At 40.2% G+C, this 25,686-nt stretch overlaps 1 pseudogene; it reads left to right on the plus strand.

The window, feature by feature from the left end:
* The window catches only part of LOC132111930 (pleckstrin homology domain-containing family H member 1-like), a 45,514-nt pseudogene that overhangs the window by 7,138 nt on the left and 12,690 nt on the right, over nt 1–25,686 (plus strand).

The raw sequence follows: 25,686 nt of genomic DNA on the forward strand, positions 1-25,686 counted from the left end.
CAGCCGAGCAGACGGGACAGAAGCCCACCAGGGTGGAGCAGAGGACCACCACAGTGGAGTCGATGTCACAGGAGAGCATGTCTGGTCAGGTAGGACTGGATAAACAGGTTAATGGCCGTGATGACATGGTAAGAGAGTTCCCAAATGGCCTCCATAGCCATAACAGGCCAGGCAGAGAGTTCACAGATGGTCTCCATAGCCGTGACTGGGTAGGACGAGAGTTCATAGGCGGCCTCCATGGCCGTGACAGGACAGGCGGTGAGTTGGTGGATGGCCTCCATGGCCATGACAGGACAGGCAATGAGTTCATAGATGGCCTCGATAGCCTTGACAGGACACGATGAGAGTTCATGGATGGATACTACTGACACCTCCGAAGGTTCTGCAGCAGTTGCGGCCACCTCTGGAGGTTCCACAGCAGTAACAGTCTCCTTGACAGCAATACAACATGGTGAGAGAACATTGCTGGGTGCAACAGACAGGATGTGACGAGGCTCTGGAAGTTCAGCTGAGACGTGACAAGGCTCTGGAAGTTCAGCTGAGACGTGACAAGGCTCTGGATGATCTGTTGTGGTACGATGAAACTGTGGAAGATCTGTTGAGACGTGATGAAGTTCTGGAAGATCAATAGTGATTTGACTTGGCTCATAAAGCTCAACTGTGACTTGACCTTGTTCACGAAGATCAACTGTGACTTGACTTTGTTCATGAAGTTTAACTGTGGTTTTTACTTGACACATGGGGGTTAATGGTGACTTGACCTGACTCTGGATGGTCAGCGTTGACTTGACTGGACCTTGATTCTGGAAGATCGACGGGGACTTGACATGACTCTGGAAGATCAATGGGGACCTGACTTGACTCTGGAAGATCAACGGGACTTAATTGGGTCATTGAGTCTGAAACGGAACAAGTCCCTAAACAAAATCATCATAGTACTGTACTTGATATGATATCTCACAGAACTGTTGAACATACTCTTCAGTAGATAGGGGTCCTTCACGAAGGTGCAATAGCTGATCTACTGGGTCAGTGATAGAGCTGGAGAGTTGATATGCTGACCTTGAAGTGGGAACAGACATCTCAGTAACAAGAGGATACCGGGCTGCTGGATAAATTACATTATATTAAAGGGATTATATGATGCTTTTTTAAAGATCATTATTTTGTGTATTTAGTGTAACAGGATATGTTGACATGCTTTAATGTTCAAAAAACACATTATTTTTCAAATACTGTACATTATTGTAGGCCCTGCCTCTCTCAAATGCATCGTTTTCTACGAAGTCCCTCCTTCTGAGAAGAGCAGTCTGCTCTGATTGGACAACTGACCCAGTGCATTGTGACTGGCCCGAACACCACAAGCACTCGTCGGAAACATAATGCACCTTTCCATAATCTTGAGCTTCATCTTTTATAATAAATGTAAAGACAGTTAACCCTAGCAAGGCAGGCGTTGCTGATTTGCAACAGTTAAAAACTAAAAACCTTATTACTCCAGATACATATTTTTTGTATCTGGAGTACTAAAAACTTTACTAAAGGTTACTAAAGTTACTAAGTTACTAAAACTTAATTTGAGCCTGAGAGGGTTAATAATGTCCTTAGTTTTACCATCAGTTCAAGCCCGAAAGGGGAACAGAGTCATGTGACAGACATGGTGATGAAGCTTGTTTGTGTTTGCAGTACACAAGCCACAGACGGTTAAGACAGCTGACTCCACTGAGTGACCCTTTCTCTCTCTCTCTCTCTCTCTCTCTCTCTCACACACCCACACACTCACACGATGCGCAAAAACTGCATTTGAACATTTAATAGCAAATACTTTAACAACATACTTACTGTAACTGATTCAGAAGCACCAGATTGTTGTAGCAAAGTCAGAATCACCTCCTCTCCTAGATTCATGAAACAGTCGTCCATAAAATGCATTGCTGTTCTGTTGTAAGTAACCTTAAAAACTCCTAAATGCGTTTACTTTCAGAAGGCCAAATAAAATGCTTTTGCACTCCCCTAGAAACACACAGCATCTCCTAGACATGGCTGCATCAACTGCGGTTACTGAAACCATGCCTTCTTTCTTTGTGTGAACATTTGGCAACATTACGCAAATATTTACACATAATGATGTAGACATGTGGGGGCGTGTTTAAACGCTTTTAAGACGTTTAAAGTTTAAACGTCTTAACTTTGATAAAGAATATCTCTTTGGATTTGAGACTTTGTCTTTACAACTTTACAGATCTTCATTTTGCACCAAGAGCTGGTAACACTCCAAAGAGAAAGGAAAAATTTTAATTACATCATATGACCCCTCTAAATGGAAAACAGTAATTTAATTATATTTCACAGAATTAGTGTACTTGTAAATTAATATTACTTGTAACTTGATTAAATAAGTGTCAACTTGGTCAGCAGAAGATACTTTATTACTTATATACAGTATTACTTTATAAGTGATGAACTAATGGTGCAATCAAATCGAATACCATTAAGTAAGTGTTAGTTCCAAACAAATTACTAGTCATTCAGCAGTAGTGCAGCCCTTCCCAGAATGCTTTGGGTGAGCTTATGAGGCTCTTTTGATTTGGGTCAGCAAGCAACCACCTGATAGCATAGCAACACATAAAATAACTATTAGAAAACCATTTAAAATATATATTTAGCAACCACAATGCAACACCCTGGCAACCACCCACATCACCCTAGCACTATACTGGCAAATTTTGTATGATAAATCAACATCACTGTTTTCATGTTTTTGTGTGTGTTTTTCAGGAGAGCCGGATTTATGCAGTAGCTAAGTCAGGAATGAGAGTCTCAGAGGCCTGTCTTGGAGCAAAGACTATTGGGAGAGGTAAGTCAACTAATCAGTAACAATCATGGATCACTCAGTAACTAACTTGCAACTTACTGTTATAATGCCATACGGACAGATGCTGGATATGTCAATTAGATGTCAGGACTTGTTAGATGTCACTTCCTCTTACCTAAGGGGAACACACCTGTGCAGGTGTGATCTCCATTCATTCAAGCTTCTAAGAAGCTTTTAGAGGACGACTGGGTCTGTGAGTAGAGGGAGAAAATGGAAACCTTGCTTTTCAATAAGCTGTGCTGAAAGGATAAAACAGCTGTGTAATTATCTCAGCGAGTAGTTCACCTCTCTCTAAAAAAACTGTGCTCTATGCTGCAGTGAAACACAAGTCTGATCATACATTTAATTTGACACATACTCACTGCAGGAGTTTGGAAGTGGCAGCCACATTTAACCCTTTCATGTAAGTCTGATCATACATTTAATTTGATACATACTCACTTGCAGAGGTTTGGAAGTGGCAGCTACATTTAACCCTTTCATGCCAGTGAAGATTGAGTGGTTGGACAGGCTGAAAGGTTGGGTTGCAGAACCTGTGTTAAAGTAAAAACTGGGTCACTTTGACCACATATGAGCAAAATAATATTAGAGACCAGAAATGTTTACCTAACCACCATTGACAGGCATTATGTTTTGTTTAACTGCTGCTTTTAAAACTGCATGTCTTCTCTGGGCCATAATGCATGGGTTTTGCCTAAACAGAAGGGCTGATGGGAGCAACTATGGTGAACAGAGACTGACTGCTGTCACAATTTGCCAGTATATGAATGAAAAACTTGATTTAGTGCTCTGAATAAAAGTGACACACATTTGTACATATTGCCATATGGAATTGCGCTCTAGGATATTTAAATGTCCAGATTTGTTGGTTCTTAAATTATTTAGAACTATAAGGAAATGTCAGGGAATTTTAAAATGGCCGTTTTCAGGTCTGGAATTTTTTTTTTTACATTTTTCTAGTTATGCTCTGCTCTAAAAATGTCTTTAGTTAGTGCAAATTTTATTAAATGATTCTTAAGTAATTGTTATCAACAAGACAATATCTGAAAATGAATTTGGATAGCAAGTTAGTAAGGGTAAGTGAGATTCTTTTTTTTCAATTAATGAAATTAATTATAACAAGGATGCATTAAATTAATTAAAATGAACAGTGAAGGCATTTTAAAATTTAGCAAGATTTCTGTAAATGCTTGACAATTGATATTAACAAGAAACATCTAAGGTTACATATGTAACCCTGGTTCCTCGAAGGAACGAGACGCTGCGTCGAGAACGATTGGGGAACGCCCCCTGCGTGACGTCTCTGAAACATGTGTGTGATCAGTCCAATGGATGGGCGAGACGTCATAGGCGGGTGACGTCAGAGACCAGGAAGCATAAAAGCATGAGAGGCGCAGCCGGCACCAGCCTCAAAGGATGAAGCAAGTGCCGGCCAGAGATGCCGGAAGTGTGGCACTGCGACGCAGCGTCCCATTCCTTCGAGGAACCAGGGTTACATACGTAACCTTAGACATTCCTCTTCAGGAACTCGAGCTGCATTGAGAACGATTGGGGAGCGAGAATGCCCACGCCGCCAGACTTACAAATCTCTGCCAGTGTGGGAAACTGCAGAGCTAGGACGAGAGAACAGAGGAGCCTGGAGCGACTCGTAAATCTAGACCGTAAAATCTTACAAAAGGTCAAAGGCGTGGACCACCCAGCAGCCTCGCAGATGTCACGCATAGAGACACCTGCTAGGAAGGCCTTGGAGGCCGCCACACTTCTAGTGGAGTGAGCATTGACCCCCAGGGGAGAGGGGAGGTCAGAGGACTCATATGCAAGAGAAATAGCAACTACTATCCACCGGCTGAGGGTATGTTTAGTAGCAGGAAGACCTCTCTTAGGGGGACCATAACAGACAAACAACTGGTCCGCCCTTCTCCACAGGGCAGCTCTGTGGACGTATGTGTCCAATTCTCGCACTGGACACATACAATTAAGCTTCTTCTGGTCTGGCTCCCTGAAGGGAGGAGGACTGAAGGCCTGGAGTATGACAGGCCGTGGTGTAGAGGAGGGAACCTTAGGGACATACCCCGCACGAGGGTAAAGGAAAGCTTTAGCCAGACCGGGCGCAAAGTCTATATAAGAAGGGGCCACAGAGAGGGCCTGTAGGTCCCCAACTCTCTTGAGAGAAGATATCGCCAACAGGAAGACAGTCTTAATAGAGAGAAGGCGATCAGAGATCTCCTCAATAGGCTCGAAGGGCGGCCTACAGAGAGCTTCTAACACCACAGCCAGGTCCCACGTGGGGACACGAGAACGTACTGGAGGCCTCAGTCTCAGCGCACCGCGGAGGAAACGTGTAACAAGGGGGTGTCTGCCCACTGACTGGCCACCGAGATGGGCGTGGTAGGCCGCAATGGCCGCCACGTAGACCTTCAGGGTGGAGTGGGTCAACCCTGCGGAGAAACAGGCCTGCAGGAACTCCACCACTGTACCAATCGGGCAGTTAACTGGGTCGAGCTGGCGGTCTCCGCACCAAGAAGTGAAAAGTTTCCACCTCAAGGCATACAGTTTCCTCGTAGAGGGAGCTCTGGATTGGAGGATGGTCTCAACAACCTCGGTTGAGAGACCGGAAGCTACGAGGGGGCCACACCCATAACTTCCACAGCTCCGGGCGGGGGTGGACTATGGTGCCCTCCGCCTGTGAGAGGAGATCCCTCCTGACGGGAATCTCCCAGGGAGAGCCATCTAGGAGGGAAATCAGGTCCAAGAACCATACTCGACCCTGCCAGAACGGGGCTACTAACAGCAGCCGGACTCCGTCCCGACGCACTCTCTCCAGAACTCCCGGGAGCAGAGGAATCGGGGGAAAGGCGTACAGAAGAAGCCTCGGCCACGTCTGTACCATGGCGTCCAGCCCCAGTGGAGCTGGATGAGTCCGAGAGAACCATAGGGGACAGTGCGATGTCACTCGAGTCGCAAACAGGTCCACCTGAGCCTGGCCAAAAACTCTCCAAATCTGCTTCACCACCTCGGTGTGAAGCCGCCATTTTCCCCGGGCCTCGGCCCCTGCCTCGACAGGATATCTGCTCCCATATTCATATGCCCAGGAATGTGAACCGCTCTGAGCGAGAGGAATTCGTCCTGGGCCCACACAAGGGTCTGGTACGCTAGTTTGCTTAGACGGCGTGAGTGCAGACCTCCTTGGTGGTTGATGTAAGAGACCACCGCTGTGTTGTCGGTGCGCACCAACACATGGTGACCTCTTAGGTCTGGGAGAAAATAACGAAGTGCATGCAGCACGGCCAGCATCTCCAGGCAGTTGATGTGCCATGTCAGATGGCGACCACTCCACAGACCGCGGGCAGGGTGGCCACTCATGACCGCACCCCAGCCAGTGAGGGACGCGTCCATCGCTAGCATCACGCGGCGACAAGGAGCTCCCAGCACCGGGCTCTGAGACAAGAACCAAGGCTTCCTCCACATATCCAAGGCACGTAGGCAGCGCCACGTGACCTTGATCATGCGAAGTGGGTTTGCCCTCGGGGAGAACCCCTTGGTCTTGAGCCACCACTGTATGGGTCTCATGTACAGCAGGCCAATAGGTATAACGTCGGACGCAGCTGCCATCAGACCAAGCAGTTTTTGAAACTGCTTGACAGTGAGTGACTGGCCTTCTCTCACTCTCGCGACTTCGGGGAGGATCGACTCGATCCGAGCAGGTGACATACGTGCCTGCATCGTGGTCAAATCCCACAACACGCCCAGATAAGTGGTTCTCTGTACTGGAGAAAGCACACTTTTCTTGGCGTTCAGTCTTAACCCCAGCTTTCTCATGTGGGTGAGAACGACATCTCGATGCCGAACTGCTATCTGCTCTGATGAGTAAAAATCAACCAATCGTCGATATAGTTCAGTATGCGGATATCCTGGAATCATAGCGGAGCCAGTGCTGCATCCACACACTTCGTGAAAGTGCGGGGTGAGAGTGCAAGGCCAAAGGGAAGTACTCGATATTGGTACGCTTCGCCCCCGAAGCAAACCTCAGAAACTTTGTGTGTAGGGGAAGGATGGAGATATGGAAATGTGCATCTTTTAGATCTATTGTGACAAACCAGTCCTCGGACCTGATCTGAGACACAACCTGTTTAAGTGTGAGCATCCTGAACTTCAGTCGTTTGACTGAGCGGTTCACTAGACGCAGATCTAAAATGGGACGCAACCCCCCAACCTTCTTTGGAACAATGAAGTACCGGCTGTAGAACCCTGATTCTCTGTCGTGAGGAGGGACCACCTCGATGACCTCCTTCCTCAGGAGAGCGTGCACTTCCTGTTCCATAACCAGAGCCTGCTCTGGACCCATCAGTGTGGGTGAAACCCCATTGAATCGAGGTGGAGGAGCACCAAACTGAATTGTGTAGCCTCTTTCTACAGTGTGCAGGACCCATTGAGACACATTTGGCAGTAGTTTCCATGCTGCTATATAATCTACTAAGGGAGTCAGTCTCTCGAGACTGATCTCTTGTATAATCAGAACAGCTTGCTCGGTGCCCTGTAACGGCGGACCGGCAGGAGACAACCGAACTAACCTTTCTAGAGACCTCCGCGGATGCGGCGAGCCACTCAGCACCGCTACGTTTCCGGGTGGTAACTGGGCGTGGTGCTCGTGGGAGACTGCTGCGCCCTGTAACTCCCGCAGGGTTTTCAGAACGATCTCCTGAGGGCACTGAGGCAAGACGGACACCGTGTAATGCGGTGTAACCCGCTGCACCACAGAGGGGACTGCCCTCATAAGCCCAGGTCCAGTGGCGTCAGGGCTTATTGGCCGAGGACCTCTTAGCCTTAAGTAAGATCCGCAGATCCGGCTTAGACTTAGAAGCCCCTGACCCAGAGCGTCGTCTGGACCCACGGCTCCGCTTAGCTGGAGGAGCACGTCAGGCGACGCTCTGTTTTTGTGCCTCCCTGTATGAGGAGCTGGTACTCGGTGGAGGCTTCTCCCGCCCAGCAGCCTCCGGATTTAGAGAGCGACGTGGGAGGAACCGCTGGAATGCCGCCGCCTGCTTGCAAACCTCCTGGTACCTGTCGACGACAGAATTAACAGCGTCGCCGAACAGGCCCGAGGACACAAGCGGGACATCCATGAGACAAACCCTGTCCTTTTCTCTCATGTCGGACAGGGTGAGCCACAAATGTCTCTCTGCTGCTACCATTGCTGCCACGGACCGCCCAATAGCACGAGCGGTCTCTTTGGTAGCGCGGAGAGACAAATCAGCGGTCCTCCTGAGCTCCGTTATATCCTCAGATCTCACGTGCTCTTGCTCATCTAAATCTTTCAGCAGATCGGCTTGGTACGCTTGTAACACCGCCATGGTGTGCAGACACTCACCAGCCTGACCCGCTGCCGAGTTCCCCTTGCCCACCAGCGCTGATGTTGTGCGCAGCGGCTTGGAGGGCAATGCCGGAGCCTTTAATGATGACGCCGTGCCGGGAGAACTTATAACCGCGCTCATTCATCCCCGCTACGTTGCCGTATTGATCAGAAACGGGGATGAAGACGCGGACCGAGAAGGGTTTTTCCCAACGATTTACCCACCTCAGCATGCAAATCGGGAAAAAAAGGCAGGCTTCGGCGCGGAGGTGGCGGCTTAGTTCGCAAAAAAGGCTCATCAAGTTTGCTTTTCTGCGGTTCAGCTTTTTTCTCGGCTGGCCATTCGATGTTTAACTTGGCCACAGCACGAGTAACCACCTCCAAAAGCGCCTCATACTGGGGCGATTGAGGGGGCGAATCCTCAGCGACGTCCACCACATCAACCTCCTCGGAGGAAGATAGATGAAACGCCGAGCCCGCTCCCCAGGGAGAAGTAGCGCCGGAGCGCGCATCCGATCCCTGAGAGCGGGTGCTGGATCTGGCAGGTGAGGAAGAAGATAGGGACTCGCCCGTCTCCATTCCCTCTGCCAAATCCAACTGCGAACCTCACGAGTGAGATCGCCACTCCGCCTCGGCGTAAGCAGGACCAACTCCGCAGGGAATGCTAGCGAAGGCTCCCTCGGTGAAGAGAGCCCTCCGGGAACGGAGAACATGCAGGGCAAGGCCCCCTCGAGAGTCGACTCTGCATGCTCCGCTCCCAGGCAAACAACGCACAAACTGTGTGTATCCCCGCCTGAGATGTAGCGAGGACAGGGAGGAACACACAGTCTTAAACGCTGCTTGCCTTCGCCCATTTTGTGTTTGGTCTTGGAGGCTGCTTTTGGCATACTTTTGGGGGATGACAAACAACACTAAATAAGACTCACAAACGTAAAAGTTCTTTGAACAGTACACACACAGAGAGAGCGCTTGCTGAAGACAGAAGGCTGGTGCCGGCTGCGCCTCTCGTGCTTTTGTGCTTCCTGGTCTCTGACGTCACCCACCTATGACGTCTCGCCCATCCATTGGACTGATTACACACGTTTCAGAGACGTCACGCTGGGGGCGTTCCCCAATCGTTCTCGAGTTCCTGAAGAGGAACCAGCATATAGGAATTAGAAAAAAGATCACATTAGAATAGTTTTTTCAAGGGTCATGAGACACTGAAGACTGGAGTAATGGCTGCTGAAAATTCAGCATTTTAATAATATTACATCAAATTTTTAAATATTATATAACAGAAAACAGTTATTTAAAATTGTAATACTATTTCACAGTAATAGTTTTTTCTGTATTTTTGATCAAGTAAATGCAGAATAATTTCAAAAACATTTACATTTTACAGAACCCAAACTTTTGAATGGTAGAGTTGACCTACAGTACTATAAAAAAGAAAAGAAAATTACAAAAAAGCCAATTAAATGTTCAAACGCCATATCTGGTCATATTTCACTGGTGTCTGTAAATGGAATGGGCTTACGAAATTATATTGAAATGCCCACCCAGGCCCTATTAATTTTTACGACTTTATGTAAGAGCCCATGTGTTGTTCCTTTGGTTCTCCAGTATCCACCCAACCTCAGCACTCAAAAACTGGCCCCTTCACTCACCTCATTTATAAGAACATCAGTGTGCCTGTGTACTCCACACTTAAAGGGGTAAGATTAAATCATCAATATGAGACTTAACTTATTCTTAGCTTACAAGTGTCAAGCTAAATTGTTATTTTGCATATCTTTAACCCTCTCAAGGCAGGCGTTGCTGATTTGCAACAGTTAAAAACTAAAAACCTTATTACTCCAGATACATATTTTATGTATCTGGAGTACTAAAAACTTTACTAAAGGTTACTAAAGTTACTAAGTTACTAAAACTTAATTTGAGCCTGAGAGGGTTAAAGTAATACAAAATGTACTTGTCTTTCTCATCCTTTCAACATTGTGCTTCGGCCCTTTCAGAAAGCAACTCAGATCAGCAGTGTCCCTCTGCCAGATGATGACTCTGGTTCAGAAGACGACAGCAGCTCATTGGCCAGCCTGCACACATCCACAGTGGTGCCAGAAAAGAAGGGCAGTACCCCAGGCAGCCCACGCGCTGTCAAAAGAGGTGAGGAAATCTGTAAAATAACCCACTCTAGGGCTTTCAAAGTCTTTTTATTTCACTTTTTTTAACCATTTTATGTAATTAACTAGTTTATTTAACTGTATTATAATAATTCAAGTGTTTAAATTTAGTTTATTTTAAAAGAATCCAGGTTTACACATCTTAGACATGTCTTTTGTCCTGCAGGTGTGTCTATGTCCTCCATCAGTTCAGAGAGTGACTATGCCATTCCTCTGGATGGGTACTCACTGGACAGTGACTGCTCAGAGCCTGAGCACAAGGTGCAACGCACCTCGTCCTACTCATGCGAGAATGTCGGACCGGTACATCTCTGGGCTCCTCATTTGAGGACATCTCTTCTACATTACCATTCAAAAATGTAGGGTCTGTAAGATGTTTTTTAAAGAAATTTCCTATGCTAACAAAGGCTGCATTTAATTGATTAAAATAGCAAAATTGGTAAAAACTATTGCAATTTAAATTTGTTTTTGATTTTAATACATTTAAAAATTGTATTTATTCCTTTGATGGCAACATGCTTGGTGCACTTTTTGTTGTCATCACAGCTGGAAACAGTTGTGCTGCTTAATATTTTTGTGGAAACCATGATAACATGTTTTGTTTTTGTTTTTTATTATGTTTTTTTTTTGGATTAATCAAATGTTCAAAGAGCAGCAATTATTTGAAATATAAATATTTACACTAGAAAATAATTTTCTAGAATAGATTTTTTTTACTGTCTTTACTGTCAATTTTGATGTCATAATTGAATGCATTCTTGCTGAAAAAATAAATACTTTTTTTTATTAATTTCTTTAAAAAAATGATTTCTGACCCAAAGACTTTTGAATGATAGTATAGCATATTTTTTTGTACAGAAGTTCTTCAGATGACATTTGTAACATAGTCTTTTCTTACATTTTGGTATTAGTCAAAGGAGTAATACACTGTAAAATCTAATAAGTTGGGCTTACTTAAAAAAAAGCATGCAAACTGATTGCCTTGAAAAAACTAAGTAAAGTGAAATAGGAATAGTATGTTGTACTGAAAAACATAGGCGCCGATTTATGTTTTTCTCCGTGGGTGCTCAAGGGCGCACGCCATTTAAAAAATAAAAACAATAGACTAGGCTATTCAAAAAATATTGCATTTCAGAACCTTAGGCTAATGGACAGCGGCCGATACAAACAAACACAACAGCGTCACTTCTCAAAAATACAAACAGGATTGGAGATGAAAAGTTTAACTGACACGTAACCGCTAATGCGTTCAGCTTCTTGGGAAATTAATGTTTTGTAAATATTGATTAAAAAACTATTGCGAAAGGACAGCGTTTCCATTAACCGATTGTTGCGACTAAAATAATGAGTTTCTGGGAATGTCTACCTCATTTATGTTTCGAGGTTTCTTTTGATAGTGGCCTGGCTTTTCTTTGAGGTTTCGAATCCATTATTCATATAGGCTAAAAAAATATTTTTTTATTTTATGTATTTAACAAAGAACTCGTACTCTGTCCAAAAGTAGGCTACTTTTGTGTCCATTAGTTTTTCCTCTTTTAAACTGTATATAGGCCTATACTTGAGCAGAAAAATCTTCCCATTTAAACCCTGTTACGAACTTTAAGGAGTCTAGGGAATGTACCGTAACATTTACATTTTAACGTACTGCTGGGTATGAAATGAGGTGGAAGAACATGACAGACAAAACTTTGAAAGAGAAAAAATACTGGACGTTTATTCACAAAAAGCCAAAGCCACTAGATCCAGTAAAATAACAATAATAATGTGCGCTATGTACAAGGTGAAAATGTAAACAAACAAACCATAAAATGGGAAAAGAACGAAAGCGGCGCCAAAGGAAAGAACAAAACATAAGAAAACAATCCTTAATCTAAACCTAATCTAACCAAAGCAAAATGTAGAAAATAAACCGAAATCTTCAGTGCATCCGGCACCTTAACTAAACTGTCTAAAAAAAACAGAAATACAATGTGTGGCGCTCACTTCTTACCTAGTGTGTCTATACAATATGTACAGTGTATATCGCGATATACCAACACAGTCTCACTCTCTACTCGTCAAATGTCTGACGCTTGGTCAAGGGATCTGGCGTCACTTTTTTGACGCACTGGGTATACCTTTGGCGTTATTTTTCAACGTGCAGGATAGTCCGATAGACTTCTATAGAACTCAGCAGCGTTTAAATTTGACGTCTTGGGTCAGCACACCGCAACGAGACTAAATAAATAAAAATAAAAAAAGAATAGGCTACAAAAAATTATATATGACAGAGATCATTTTATCTGGCCCTCCAACTTGTTTTTGAGGTTTAAAAATCCTCGCAATCTGATATCAAAGTGTTCTCTGTGCAAAGGCTTAGCGCGTTCATCAGTGGTGAGTTTAACAACACTCAACTGCAGGTAAAACAGCATTCAGCGGTGAGTTTGACCAAAGCAACGCTCAACTGCAGGAAAAACGGCATTAAAAGGTGAGTTTAACAACGCTCCAAGGCGCGTGCAAGTAAGCAGTTTAACCGTTTTCTTACAACCCATTCTCGCTTATCGCTTATTCATAGTTTATCACTATGAAATCACGTTCAAGAAGTCTCAGTCAGCACACATCGCGATACTTGCCATCAGTTTACATGTGCCACAGGTTAGGTGAGTAGATGTAAATTCGCTCTTTTAACGCCTGTTATAAAAAGTATTCTGTCTTCTTTATTAATCAGATTAGCGCCGTATTGTTTACCCGCTGTATTATATCAGTCATCCGAGGCTGTCTTTGAGTTTCATTGCGTTTAACTAAATGAACACACCTGCTAACTAGTGTGATTAAACTCTGTCGGTCACGTGACGTGCCATAGACTTTCAATATATTCATTTCAGGTTCAAAGATGTAAATTTGTAGTAAAATCATGGTAACCACGACACGTACAACAGTAACAAATTACATTTGAAGTTAAAACCCAGGAACGGGCCATTTACCATGTTTTTACCACAGTAACTGTAGTTTTACTATGGTATATTAATAATCAATACAACAATACAATAATCATCAAACTAACTATGGTTGTACAACTGTAATGGTCGTTTTTTGATGTGCTTTTATATGACAGATATCACAGTAATCACATTTACTGTACCATGCTTTTGATACCTTTTTATGTAAATCCAAAAAAAGTAAATAAATAAAAGGACACATTTTTCCCCTCTTGCAGTTCATTCATATCAGTTTATATTTTAAATATTTTGCTCACAAAACATTATTTAAATTCTGTTTATAATTCTATTTTATTCTACCCCCCCCCCCCCCTTGCAGAATTAAATTTTTATTGCAGTATTTTAATTTGTACAGATGGTCTCATCAGCCAAATGAGGGGTTTTGACCAAGTGATGCTCTTGAAAGGAGTGAAAGAAGAGGATGTGGTAAATTGTCTTCAGAGAAAATGCTTCTCAAAAGGTCTCAAAACAGCTTGAATAATGGTAAGTGTACAGTACTACAAGGATCATAGTTGCTCACCCTGCTAAAATCATGCAGAACATAAGCTGAGCTCTCTGTCCATTAAACAACTTCATCTGAATTGTTTGTATTGTTTGTTTTACTTTGACCAGGTCTGGGAACTGTCTGAAAATGGGATGTTAGGACTGAGAGATCCTCTGGCTGAGAACAAGCTACACCACATCAGTGCTGGATATCAACCACAAACTGTTTCCAGACACGAGAGAAGAAGATCATGATGGGGAGATGAAACCAGTTTAGATGTGATGATAAGGAATCATTATTTTCTGGAACAGTATCACATGTCTTATATGTATCACATGATCTGTATCACAGTTGACTGGATGGAATCTTTTTACTTTTAAGGACATTTCATCACTCCTCTGTGTGAACTGATTAATTTATGATATTAATGAATTTTTGATCCATTATTATTTTCCTTAAATCGTGTTTGTCTTGATGCTACTTTATCAACTTCATAGTCTATGCTTCAATAAAATTAATATGGTGAATATTGTGTGTTGAAAATTCTTGGTAAATTCATAATTTTACTAGGTAGGCTCATATGTGTTTATTCTACACTTGAAAAACTATATATTATCAATTACCATGATTATTTTTTACTTAAGACATAAACATTTTTTTCATCAGATTAATGAAATCTGGAACAACAAAACACCAGAAAGTTATTATTGTATATATTTAATCACAAATATGGCTTTTTTTAAATATATTTATATATAAAGGGAGTTACTAGATGAATTATTTTGAAAAGCCATTTGCTTTATTGTTACAAACACTTGAGGGATAACTGAGAATGTAGCAGGAATGATCAACGTGGATCTTGTACTGTATTCAAACCAAGAGCATGCACATTACTGATGACAAGCACGTGAGGAGCAAGATAAGGGGGGGGGGGGGTGAGGAGGACATTTTTACACTGATTGTTGCTAATTAGTTTATATATAAAGTATTCTTATATATATATATATATAGTATTCTTAGTACTCCATGAATTCTTCCTTGTGTAATAGTGAAGTATCACATTGTCCTTGATTACTGCTTAACAGTGGGGAATAGATAAAGGCAAGTTGTTGCAGGTTTATCCATTCTATTTTTTTTACTGTTAACTTAAAAAATAAAAGAAATCTATTATTTTTATTATTAAATTATTTCTTTCTAATTTTTCCATGTTTCATCAGACGGCCTCACCATGTCCTGTCAAAAGCTTTACTAGCCATGATGTTAAGATTAGAAAAGTGTGGACTGTGAAAACTGTCAGATATAAATGTGACTCAGCTCAGTTTGTTGTCCATGATGAGGAGAATACATATATGTTGGTTTCACTGCCCTTCTACCCCCAGGGGCCCAGTAGCACCCCCCGAAAGAGCCAAAAACTGTACATTTCAAATGGCTGTAAATCAGAGTTCAGTTAACGAATCAAAGAGAAAACCGGAAGGATTATTACTTATGCTATGCTGATAAAATAATGTCGGGCACAGTTTTCAGAAATGAATGGAAATGTGTCATAAAGGCATTTTAAATATTGCTCACTCTAAAATACCAAATTTCACTCTGTCTTTCAATTATATCATAGAGGTTAACACAATGAAAATATTTAGAAATCCAGTTTTCCATTAAATATCTTATTTATTTCATTTCGTCAATAAAACGATTTAAACTACATTACCCACAAGCCTCCATCGTTCTATCTATGGAAATGGAAAACTAGGCGCTGTTTTTTGTAGTTCTTTGAAGTTATGCCTAGGGTTAGGGTTAGGATCTCACTAAAGAGGTATTTTTTCTCAACATAGCAACCCTTACTTGTTGACTTAATCTAATACTAATGTGATAAGAGCAGCAAAACGTACTTTTGTAACACGATGCGCTGTTTAATATGGGTTAAAAGATAGTCCAACCACAGACTGTCCTGCGGTGACAAGGGAAATTGACAGCCAATGATATCAAAGCTGAGCAGCGGCGTCACGCTTCCTTATCCATTTATGACCGATGTCTTTCAGCTGAAGGGATAGATTGGTTAACAATCAATAACATTTGCTACCTATTAGCAGTGTTGGGAAGGTTACTTTGGAAATGTAATAGGTTACAGATTACAAGTTACCCTATTTAAAATGTAATAGTAGTGTAACTTTTTTAATTACTTTAATAAAGTAATGTAACTAATTACTTTTGAGTACATTTTGATTACTTTTATAAATTTATAATGAATGTTAATTTGCAACTGTTAATCATCTTCAACCATTTTACACCATGCAGGTTTAACCTTACAGTAGTGCTCAATACTGTCAGACTTTCATCATTCTTCATCACCTGAATTAAGATGATCACATTTGAACACATCCACCACACAATCAGACTTTAGTACTGCCTTTTAATTAGAGATTGATCTGAAGTTCAAAGCAGATTTAAAATCAAAAGAAATAGTTTATAGATACTGTTTTTAAACCAAATCTTTGCATAACTACAGGCATCTAACTGCATCTAACAATGGTTTGGGGAAAAATAGTTAATAAAAAAATAAAAGCATATACATCAACTCAAATACGGTTATCTAATAAGCATGTGTCCTATTTTGTGTACTAAACTCCTGAAACATTGGTGTCTTTTTGAAACACTGCTGTCTCTTTGTATATGATATGATGATAGTTTCTCAAAATAAGTAAAAAATGCTCATGAAGTGACTGTTCTAGAGATTAATTTCCATGAGGGGCGGACTGGGAAAAAAATAGGCTGGGAAATCTCCCACTCATACACCCACAACCCATTCTGAAACATGGACAACCCTATTATTATTTTTTTGGACCTGACATGAAAAAATGTGAATCCTTAGGTTGGGGGACTTGCAACGTAATTAAGAGTTCTCTCCTGAACTCCACCTTCACTTCCATTATCCATCCATCTCTCTCATGACTTTAATACTGAAGATTTTTATTTGACTTTTACCATGTTTTGTAAGTGCAATTTTGTTTTTTTGGCAAATGAATTACCACTTGTATTTATTTTTACTACAAATTCCATAGTTAAACCACGGTTAGTGCCATACCATAGGCTATATTAATTTTCCTAAGGGTTGTGTTTTTGTATCCACTAGCTCCCCCTAAACCTACGATAAAATATGATGATTTATCTGCTAACTTACTACTGTAACATTACAAAAGATAATAATGACGTCGTTTATACAGTATTTTGAGTGATTGCGAGCAATGTGCTGCTGCTGCTTGACTAAGTAAACAAAGACAAAACTACATGAGCATATTTACAGATGAAACTGACCTGCACCTGAAACCCTGAACAGAAGTGTCGCTTCTCTGCTCCAGCTGTGCGCTTACACAGTTCACTCCGGTCTCTCTCTCTCGCATTGATTACTCGGAGTCTGATCCAAACCGTTCGGCGGAGGCGCAGAGAGCGCGCGAGCCCAACCATTGCCAGTCACGACTAACCGATTCATGATTTATTAGAGATTTAATTATCGAATGGCGGATTCGGAAATAATCGCTTTAGTATATTCGGCCTGCAATTATACAATAACAATATTAAAGTAGAAGGCCAAATCGTCTGCCAGGCCACCGGGAATAGTCCCGGTTCTCCCGGTGTCCAGTCAGCGCCTGATTTCCACAGACACGCAGAACGTGCAGGATTCATATTCAGTCTTTTTGCGGATTAACATTCACAGACATCAGTCCATATCGGGTTTTGATTCAAGTGTACTGACCTACTTTTGATTTATTCGTCCTAAATGTGGCATATTGCGTCCGCGTTATAGGCTGAATTCCATTTTTATGACTGGATTCTACGAATGTGTTTTCCGCGTCTCGGAGATTATGGGTCATATGTCTTAGTGCAATTTGGGAAAGAAATAAGCTGTATGTGGATGTGTGTAAATATTCAAATGTAATCCTCTTTGTAATCGTTACAATTTTCATAAGTAACTGTAATTTAATTACTCATTTTTTCTTAGTAACTGTAACTGATTACTGTTACATTTATTTTGTAATTAAATTACGTAACGCCGTTACATGTAACTAGTTACTCCCCAACACTGCCTATTAGATTGTGTTTTATTAACGTCTACACCTTCCTCCAACAATAATGCAAATGCTCTAATTATTGTTGTTCAGCTTGACAAAACTTGGGCAATATTGATGAGCACATGACCGCAGTTCTATCTAACCGATTCCTCTCATTAAATATAAGATTTTTTTTTTTCAAAGACAAGTGCATTTTCTAATCAAATGATGAGCTTCTAACATTTACATTGTATATTATGTTGTGTTTTAAAGTTATAAAAATTATTAACTTTTGTGTTTCTGTGATTTGCCATTCTCTACCATTTGAACTCTAGCAATAAAAACAGAAAGAAAAGACTAATTCAAAGACAAAGTGCCCATATAACTGCACTGCATCCTCTGTCAATAAGCTTGTTTTTGCCACTATGAAGAATAAAAATACTTTGCAAATACTTTTATTTATAAAAAAAAAACAAAAAAAAAACAGTCTTTCAGAGAACACTGGAGAATTTAATTGACCAAAAAGTGATACAACACACGGTTTTAAACTCAGAAAATAAAAACCATGAAGACATGCATGTCAAGTGTGCAATATCATCTATAAAACTCCATCAGCACAGCATCAAATAAACACTGATTGTCCGAACAATGGAAGAAAGAAAACGTGTTCAGGAAAACAAACACCTGCTACATAAAAATGCAGAAACAAAACCGACAATAACATCATTCACTTTATGACTGGAACTAGGGGATGGCTGTGCATGAATACGTCCTTTACGAAAACTCCTGATGAGAACTGATGTTTTTTTATGATAAAAGCACCAGAAGCAAAGTTTACTTTATGAAGCTTGAAAAAAAGAACACAATGCTTTATCAATATGAAAATAGTATTTTCAACTATTGTTTTGATCACTGGTTCTGTATACAGTATATGGGTTGCTGGAAGTAATGTAATCATTATAAGCTTAGAATTAAAACAAAGTTGCATCTTCTGCAAAAATCAAACCACTGCAAAGTCTAAACACTGATCAAGGGACCATTTCTGTGTGTGTGGGGGGGGGGGGGGGGGGGGGGTAAAGAGTTAAAGAGGTGAGTCCTTGTGCATGATGGAGAAGAACAGCATTATCTGCAAACAATCCTGAAAGACAGAAAGGAAATATTATTTAATTACATGCAACTTTTTTTTAGACCATCAAAGCAGCCTCTGTAAAGATGCTGTATAATTAAATGTTAAATGCATCTATTATTAAAAGCTAGTCAATAATAGCAAGCTATATTCATATGAATTCTTTTAAAAAATATTACATGCTTAAAGGACGGTTATCAGTAGTGTAATTGATCTGGTCACAGAAACCTTTCCAATGTATGTGAAATATTAATAATAATAATAATAATAATAATAAAGATATTGAGAATAATTTGGTAGTAAAACAAAGTGTTGCACGTTTTCTTGGTGCACAGAAAAGTATATTTATTTTGTACATCATTTGCAACTGCTTTTATTCACTTAATTAGAAGCACCAAAAATTAAATTGTCCTCTGTAATAGGGACTAATGAAGAGAGATTTAGAATTTATTTTAAAATGCAAAGTTGAATAAATAAAAAAAAAAAAAAATAAAACTCTAAACACTTAAGTTGTTGTTGTTGTTTATTGATCCAACAATCAGCTATCTCATATACATACGAGTGCTGTTCTTCCTGTGGTCAAAATCACTATTACAAATAAATTTTTACAAAGTGTGTCCCATAAGGCAGTGGCTCCCAAACCTGGTCCTGGAGAACCCCAACGCTGCATATTTGAGATGTCTCCCTGATCAAACACACCTGATTCAGCTCATCAGTGAAGACTCCAAGACCTCAAAAGTGTGTTTGTCAGATAAGAGAGACACCAAAACCGTGCAGTGCTGGGGTTCTCCAGGACCAGGATTGGGAACCACTGTCATCAGGTCATCAGGTCATGAAAAGTTTGACACACACTTGTGGTCATCATGCTCACTCGAACACTTGGGCTAAACACAGGAAATATGTCAAATAAATAATCAAGTGGACAGGTGCAAATATGGCAAGTGTGGGTATTTGGACAGTGCAACAGTTTAAGAAACAACAAATGCTGTGCAATTTATAACAGCAGTTTGATAAAAAGGTCAAACTATCACAGACTTACTGCTGCAAATGTCTGCCTCCGCAGCTTTCTGTCTTCTCCATTTCTGAAGGAATTCCTCTTCAGAAACACCACTGGGCTGACTGCTTCCTTTATGTCTTTTCAGCTAAAAAAAAATAATAATAATAAAAATATGAAAGGTGGGGGGGGGGGGGGAATTATAAACAGAATTATAAACAGAATTTTAATAATGTTTTGTGAGCAAAATATTTAAAATATAAACTGATATGAATGAACTGCAAGAGGGGAAAAATGTGTCCTTTTATTTATTTACTTTTTTTGGATTTACATAAAAAGGTATCAAAAGCATGGTACAGTAAATGTGATTACTGTGATATCTGTCATATAAAAGCACATCAAAAAACGACCATTACAGTTGTACAACCATAGTTAGTGTGATGATTATTGTATTGTTGTATTGATTATTAATATACCATAGTAAAACTACAGTTACTGTGGTAAAAACATGGTAAATGGCCCGTTCCTGGGTTTTAACTTCAAATGTAATTTGTTACTGTTGTACGTGTCGTGGTTACCATGATTTTACTACAAATTTACATCTTTGAACCTGAAATGAATATATTGAAAGTCTATGGCACGTCACGTGACCGACAGAGTTTAATCACACTAGTTAGCAGGTGTGTTCATTTAGTTAAACGCAATGAAACTCAAAGACAGCCTCGGATGACTGATATAATACAGCGGGTAAACAATACGGCGCTAATCTGATTAATAAAGAAGACAGAATACTTTTTATAACAGGCATTAAAAGAGCGAATTTACATCTACTCACCTAACCTGTGGCACATGTAAACTGATGGCAAGTATCGCGATGTGTGCTGAATGAGACTTCTTGAACGTGATTTCATAGTGATAAACTATGAATAAGCGATAAGCGAGAATGGGTTGTAAGAAAACGGTTAAACTGCTTACTTGCACGCGCCTTGGAGCGTTGTTAAACTCACCTTTTAATGCCGTTTTTCCTGCAGTTGAGCGTTGCTTTGGTCAAACTCACCGCTGAATGCTGTTTTACCTGCAGTTGAGTGTTGTTAAACTCACCACTGATGAACGCGCTAAGCCTTTGCACAGAGAACACTTTGATATCAGATTGCGAGGATTTTTAAACCTCAAAAACAAGTTGGAGGGCCAGATAAAACGATCTCTGTCATATATAATTTTTTGTAGCCTATTCTTTTTTTATTTTTTATTTATTTAGTCTCGTTGCGGTGTGCTGACCCAAGACGTCAAATTTAAACGCTGCTGAGTTCTATAGAAGTCTATCGGACTAACCTGCACGTTGAAAAATAACGCCAAAGGTATACCCAGTGCGTCAAAAAAGTGACGCCAGATCCCTTGACCATGCGTCAGACATTTGACGAGTAGAGAGTGAGACTGTGTTGGTGTGTGGGTGTGTGTGTGTGTGGTGGGGGTGGGGGGGTGACTTCACCACATCACATGGGTTTTGATTGACAGGTCAGGATATAATTAATGTTTTTATTTTCTGTATGTGGCTGTGCTTGTGTATTGTTTTCCCCCAATATGTCTAGTCAAATGGGTGTGTTCATACTGGCATGATTTTCCTATTTGAATTAAATTGATTTGACTGTCCATTTCCAGTTTGATGAATAAACTGGAATCAATATCAACCACATATTTAAAGGGATGGTTGATTCCACATTTTGAACTTTAGCCAGTGTGTAATGTTGCTGTTAGAGCATAAACAACATCTGCAAAGTTATGACACTCAGAGTACAATCAAAAGGGAGATTTTTGCTTTTAAAGAAATAACTGATTAAGGATTACAAAAAAAAAAAAAAAACGGCTAGTAGGGACTACAAGTTTCTTCCTGGGTTTGTGACATCACTAACCCTGATGTTTACATCAACCCTGCCCCCGGAAACACACAACTACACATAATGGTAAGGAAGTGTTAGGTTTCTGGACAATGTGCACTAGTCGGTTAATGAATCACAAACACACTGAGCCTGCGAACCAATCAGAGCCTACCGTGTATTTCTGATGGAGGGGTTTCACAAAACCAGGAACTCAACAGACTGTTTTGACAAGAATGGAAACAGTGGTATAGAATAAAGGTAAAATATGTGAAAATAATGCGTTTGGCGAAATGAAGCATGAACTCTTATTTCACTGCACCCTATAAACACAATCAAGCTTTGGAAAAAAGCTGATCAGCCACCCCTTATTATATATTGAGTATGTTTTCACCTGTTTTGCTTTTTCTTTCTCTCTCGATATTTCTGACGATGTCTTTAATTTTACTACAGGTGAAACATGGTCATTCAAAGCTTTTGTGGTGTGCTTTGATTGGGAAAGTCTTCTACTACTACCGGAACCAGGATGACAAGGTGGATATCTTCAGATTCCTTCAATTCGGAGTGATTCAGTAGCTCTGCAAAATTTCCATTTAAGTTCACGTGTATTTTAAATGTTTAAATAAAAATATATATTCAGGTAATTTGTAAATTAATTTATGTTAATGATTGTGCTAAGATCAAATATGTATTTATGGCAGTTCCCACTGGGTCAGCTACGCGTTCGAGAAGCATGGGTGGAAGAAGTGGACAGGTCATGTGATTCTGATGAGGATTATGAAGCAGGTGGGCGGGGGTTCCTTTCCTCTCACTTCACGTTAGTGGTCCATTCCAAAGAGCAAAGCCCCACTTACCTGCTTGTCAGGACTAAACAAGGAAAGGTACCACTTATACCACAAACAAAATCGGAATTTTGCCTTACATTAACCTAAATGCTGTTTATATATATATATATATATATCACAATGTGTAAAATACTGCATTCATATGCATATCAGTTCTCTATGAAGGTATGTGATTACCACTGTTGTTATGCTACAGACACTTTTGTTTTGATGGCAACATGAACATTTAAACAGATCAACTTGTCTAGAACAATATACCATCAATAAAACTCTCTTATGCTCACCAGGGCTACATTTATGTGATCGATGTAAAAACAATGACATTGTGAATATATTATATTTTATTATATTTTAAAATGTAATATATTTTTGTGATGGCAAAGCTGAATTTTCAGCATCATAACTCAAGTCTTCATTGTCAGATGATCTTTCAGAAATAATTCTAATATGTTGATTTTTTGCTCAAGAAACATATCTTATTATCACAGTTGAAAACAGATGTCCTGCTTCATACTTTTTGTGGAAACATGCTACATTCTTTCAAGATAATTTGTTAAACAGAAACTTCAAAAGAACAGCATTTAGCCTAGTCTGCACAGAAACATCTAAATGAACTAAAATTCTAAATTGTCATACTACACTGCTACTCTATAGCATGTAAGTGAAGAAGCCACATCAGTTCTTTTAGCATTAGTTCTGTACTAATATTGTATTTTTATATAGTTGCCAAAGCAGCATTTATCATAAAATCTATTATTTCATGTTTCAATATTTCAAACAAAAATGATTTCGAATAGTTATTTAACAACAGCAACAACACTGAGCTACATTGCTGCGTCCGAAATCGCATACTGCGTACTGGGTACTACATTTGAATTTGAACGTACTACTCGACCGTTAGAAAAGTACGTTCTATATAGTATGAATGTGGGTAGTATGAATGGAATTCGGACGTACTACATCCGCCATGTTGACATTGTCACGTGACATATGTCGTCACAACAACGCGTAAATTTAAAGAGCCCAATCTACTGAGCGAACATTATATAAAATCGGTGATGTTTTTCGTTATTCTTACCGCTTTCGTCTGCGTTTTTACGTCGTTTGAATTAACAATTCAGATCATGCCTTCGTTGACAGCTTGTAAATCCTTTACTAAATATAAATTTAGCTTTTAATTTTCTACCTCAGAATAACAGCAGCTACATCTGTGAACAGAATGACAGCCTGATTTTATGTAAGGATATAAAGTAATTTATTGTAATAAATAAATACAAATAAAATTACACAAAAGAAACAAAAGGAACATAAATTAATACATCATACAGGCTGCTGTCAATGGCCTTTGACATCCAAGAGCTGCATAACATTGTGCACAGAATGAGCAGGTCAGTCATGGGGATTTTGAAGAGGCTGATTGCCTTCTCCACCACAGATGACCTGGAGGCAGTGGAAGCAGCTTTTCTTCTGGTAGCTGGCACAATAGATGGCTGTCACATACAAATTGAACCTCCAGCAAGTGAAGCCCAATGTTATTTCAAAAGGAAGCGGTTTCATTCTGTTCAGTTGCAGGTCGCCACCAGGGGAAGTACCTTGATATGTTTGTTGAGTGTCCCGGGTCTGTGTATGATGCCAGGTTGCTGAAGAACAGCCCTATTTACACTGGAGGCCTGTATCCACCTGCAGAAAAACACATCCTGGGAGATGGTGGGTATCCTTGTTTGAGTGCACACATCTGCCTCATCACTCCATACAGAGAGCCTGAACAGAATCCTGCACAGCTTTGATTCAACACCAATGATGCTCGTGCACAGAACATTGTTGAGAGAGCCTTCAGGATGATGAAGACAAGCTGTGCTCCATCTTCTTCTTCTTCAAGGCCCTGGAAGTGAGTCCTGTCTTTGTGCAGATGTTGTTGCATGCTGTGTAGTGCTCCACAACCTCCGTCTTCTGAATGAGGACATTGCGGATCCACAAATTGTAGAGGATCATGACGATGATACACTGGAACCTCAAAACACAGAAGCCAGCACAGGAGAGCATGTGTGGGACAATCTGAGCACAGCTGTGTCACACCAGACGACCGTGTGCAGCTCTTCAAGAGCAGGATTTCCCTGTAGGACAATTGAACAGGTTAAGACTCTGCAAATCACGTCATGTTCTCATAGTGCTATTGTTTAAGCTTCTGTAAGTTATGAAGGTAATTTTAAGACTGTCAAATCGAGATATACATATATTAGTTATTTAAGAAATATATATATATATATATATATACTATAAAATCACATAAATATGTATAAATACACATGTAAATAGTTAAATTTAAACGTGTGTGTATTTATATATACACATAAATATATTACACTCATAACTGGGAATTAATATTAGTTATTTGAAAATCTAGCAACATATCACATAACATATCATACCAACATATTTACAAGTTTAATTTTACAATTGTATTACTGTATCCCTGGGGTAAATTTTAGATTTCCACTGTTTTTCACTCATTTTTGATACCCAAATTTAAAGTCCTCATCTTGTACACATACAGTTACTGAACTGAAGCTGCTGAAGTTTATTTTCCTGACATTATTATAGAAACGTCTTAAGAAATTCCCTTTTGGTGTTGCTTTAAGCTCTATTATACTACTTTATGAAAATGTTAATGTGGTTTTGTCTGAAGCTTTGTGCTCTTATCCATGTAGAAATGAAAAATAAATAAATAAATAGAGAGAATAATTTTAAATGTGACTTGGTGTATGGGTATTTCTCTAAAGTGTGGCACCCATTCTCAAGACAACATTCTTCAGATGTTAAGATGTTGCTTGTTTAAAAAACAACTGGAAACTGCTGCAAAATCAGTGTGCACACAACTGCTACAAAAGATATTTGCTATTAAGCACTTTGCAACTGACAAAATAGCAACTGGAAATACCTGGAAATTCATATTAT

Source organism: Carassius carassius, chromosome 31 (genome assembly GCF_963082965.1).
Source record: "Carassius carassius chromosome 31, fCarCar2.1, whole genome shotgun sequence".
NCBI lineage: Eukaryota > Metazoa > Chordata > Actinopteri > Cypriniformes > Cyprinidae > Carassius > Carassius carassius.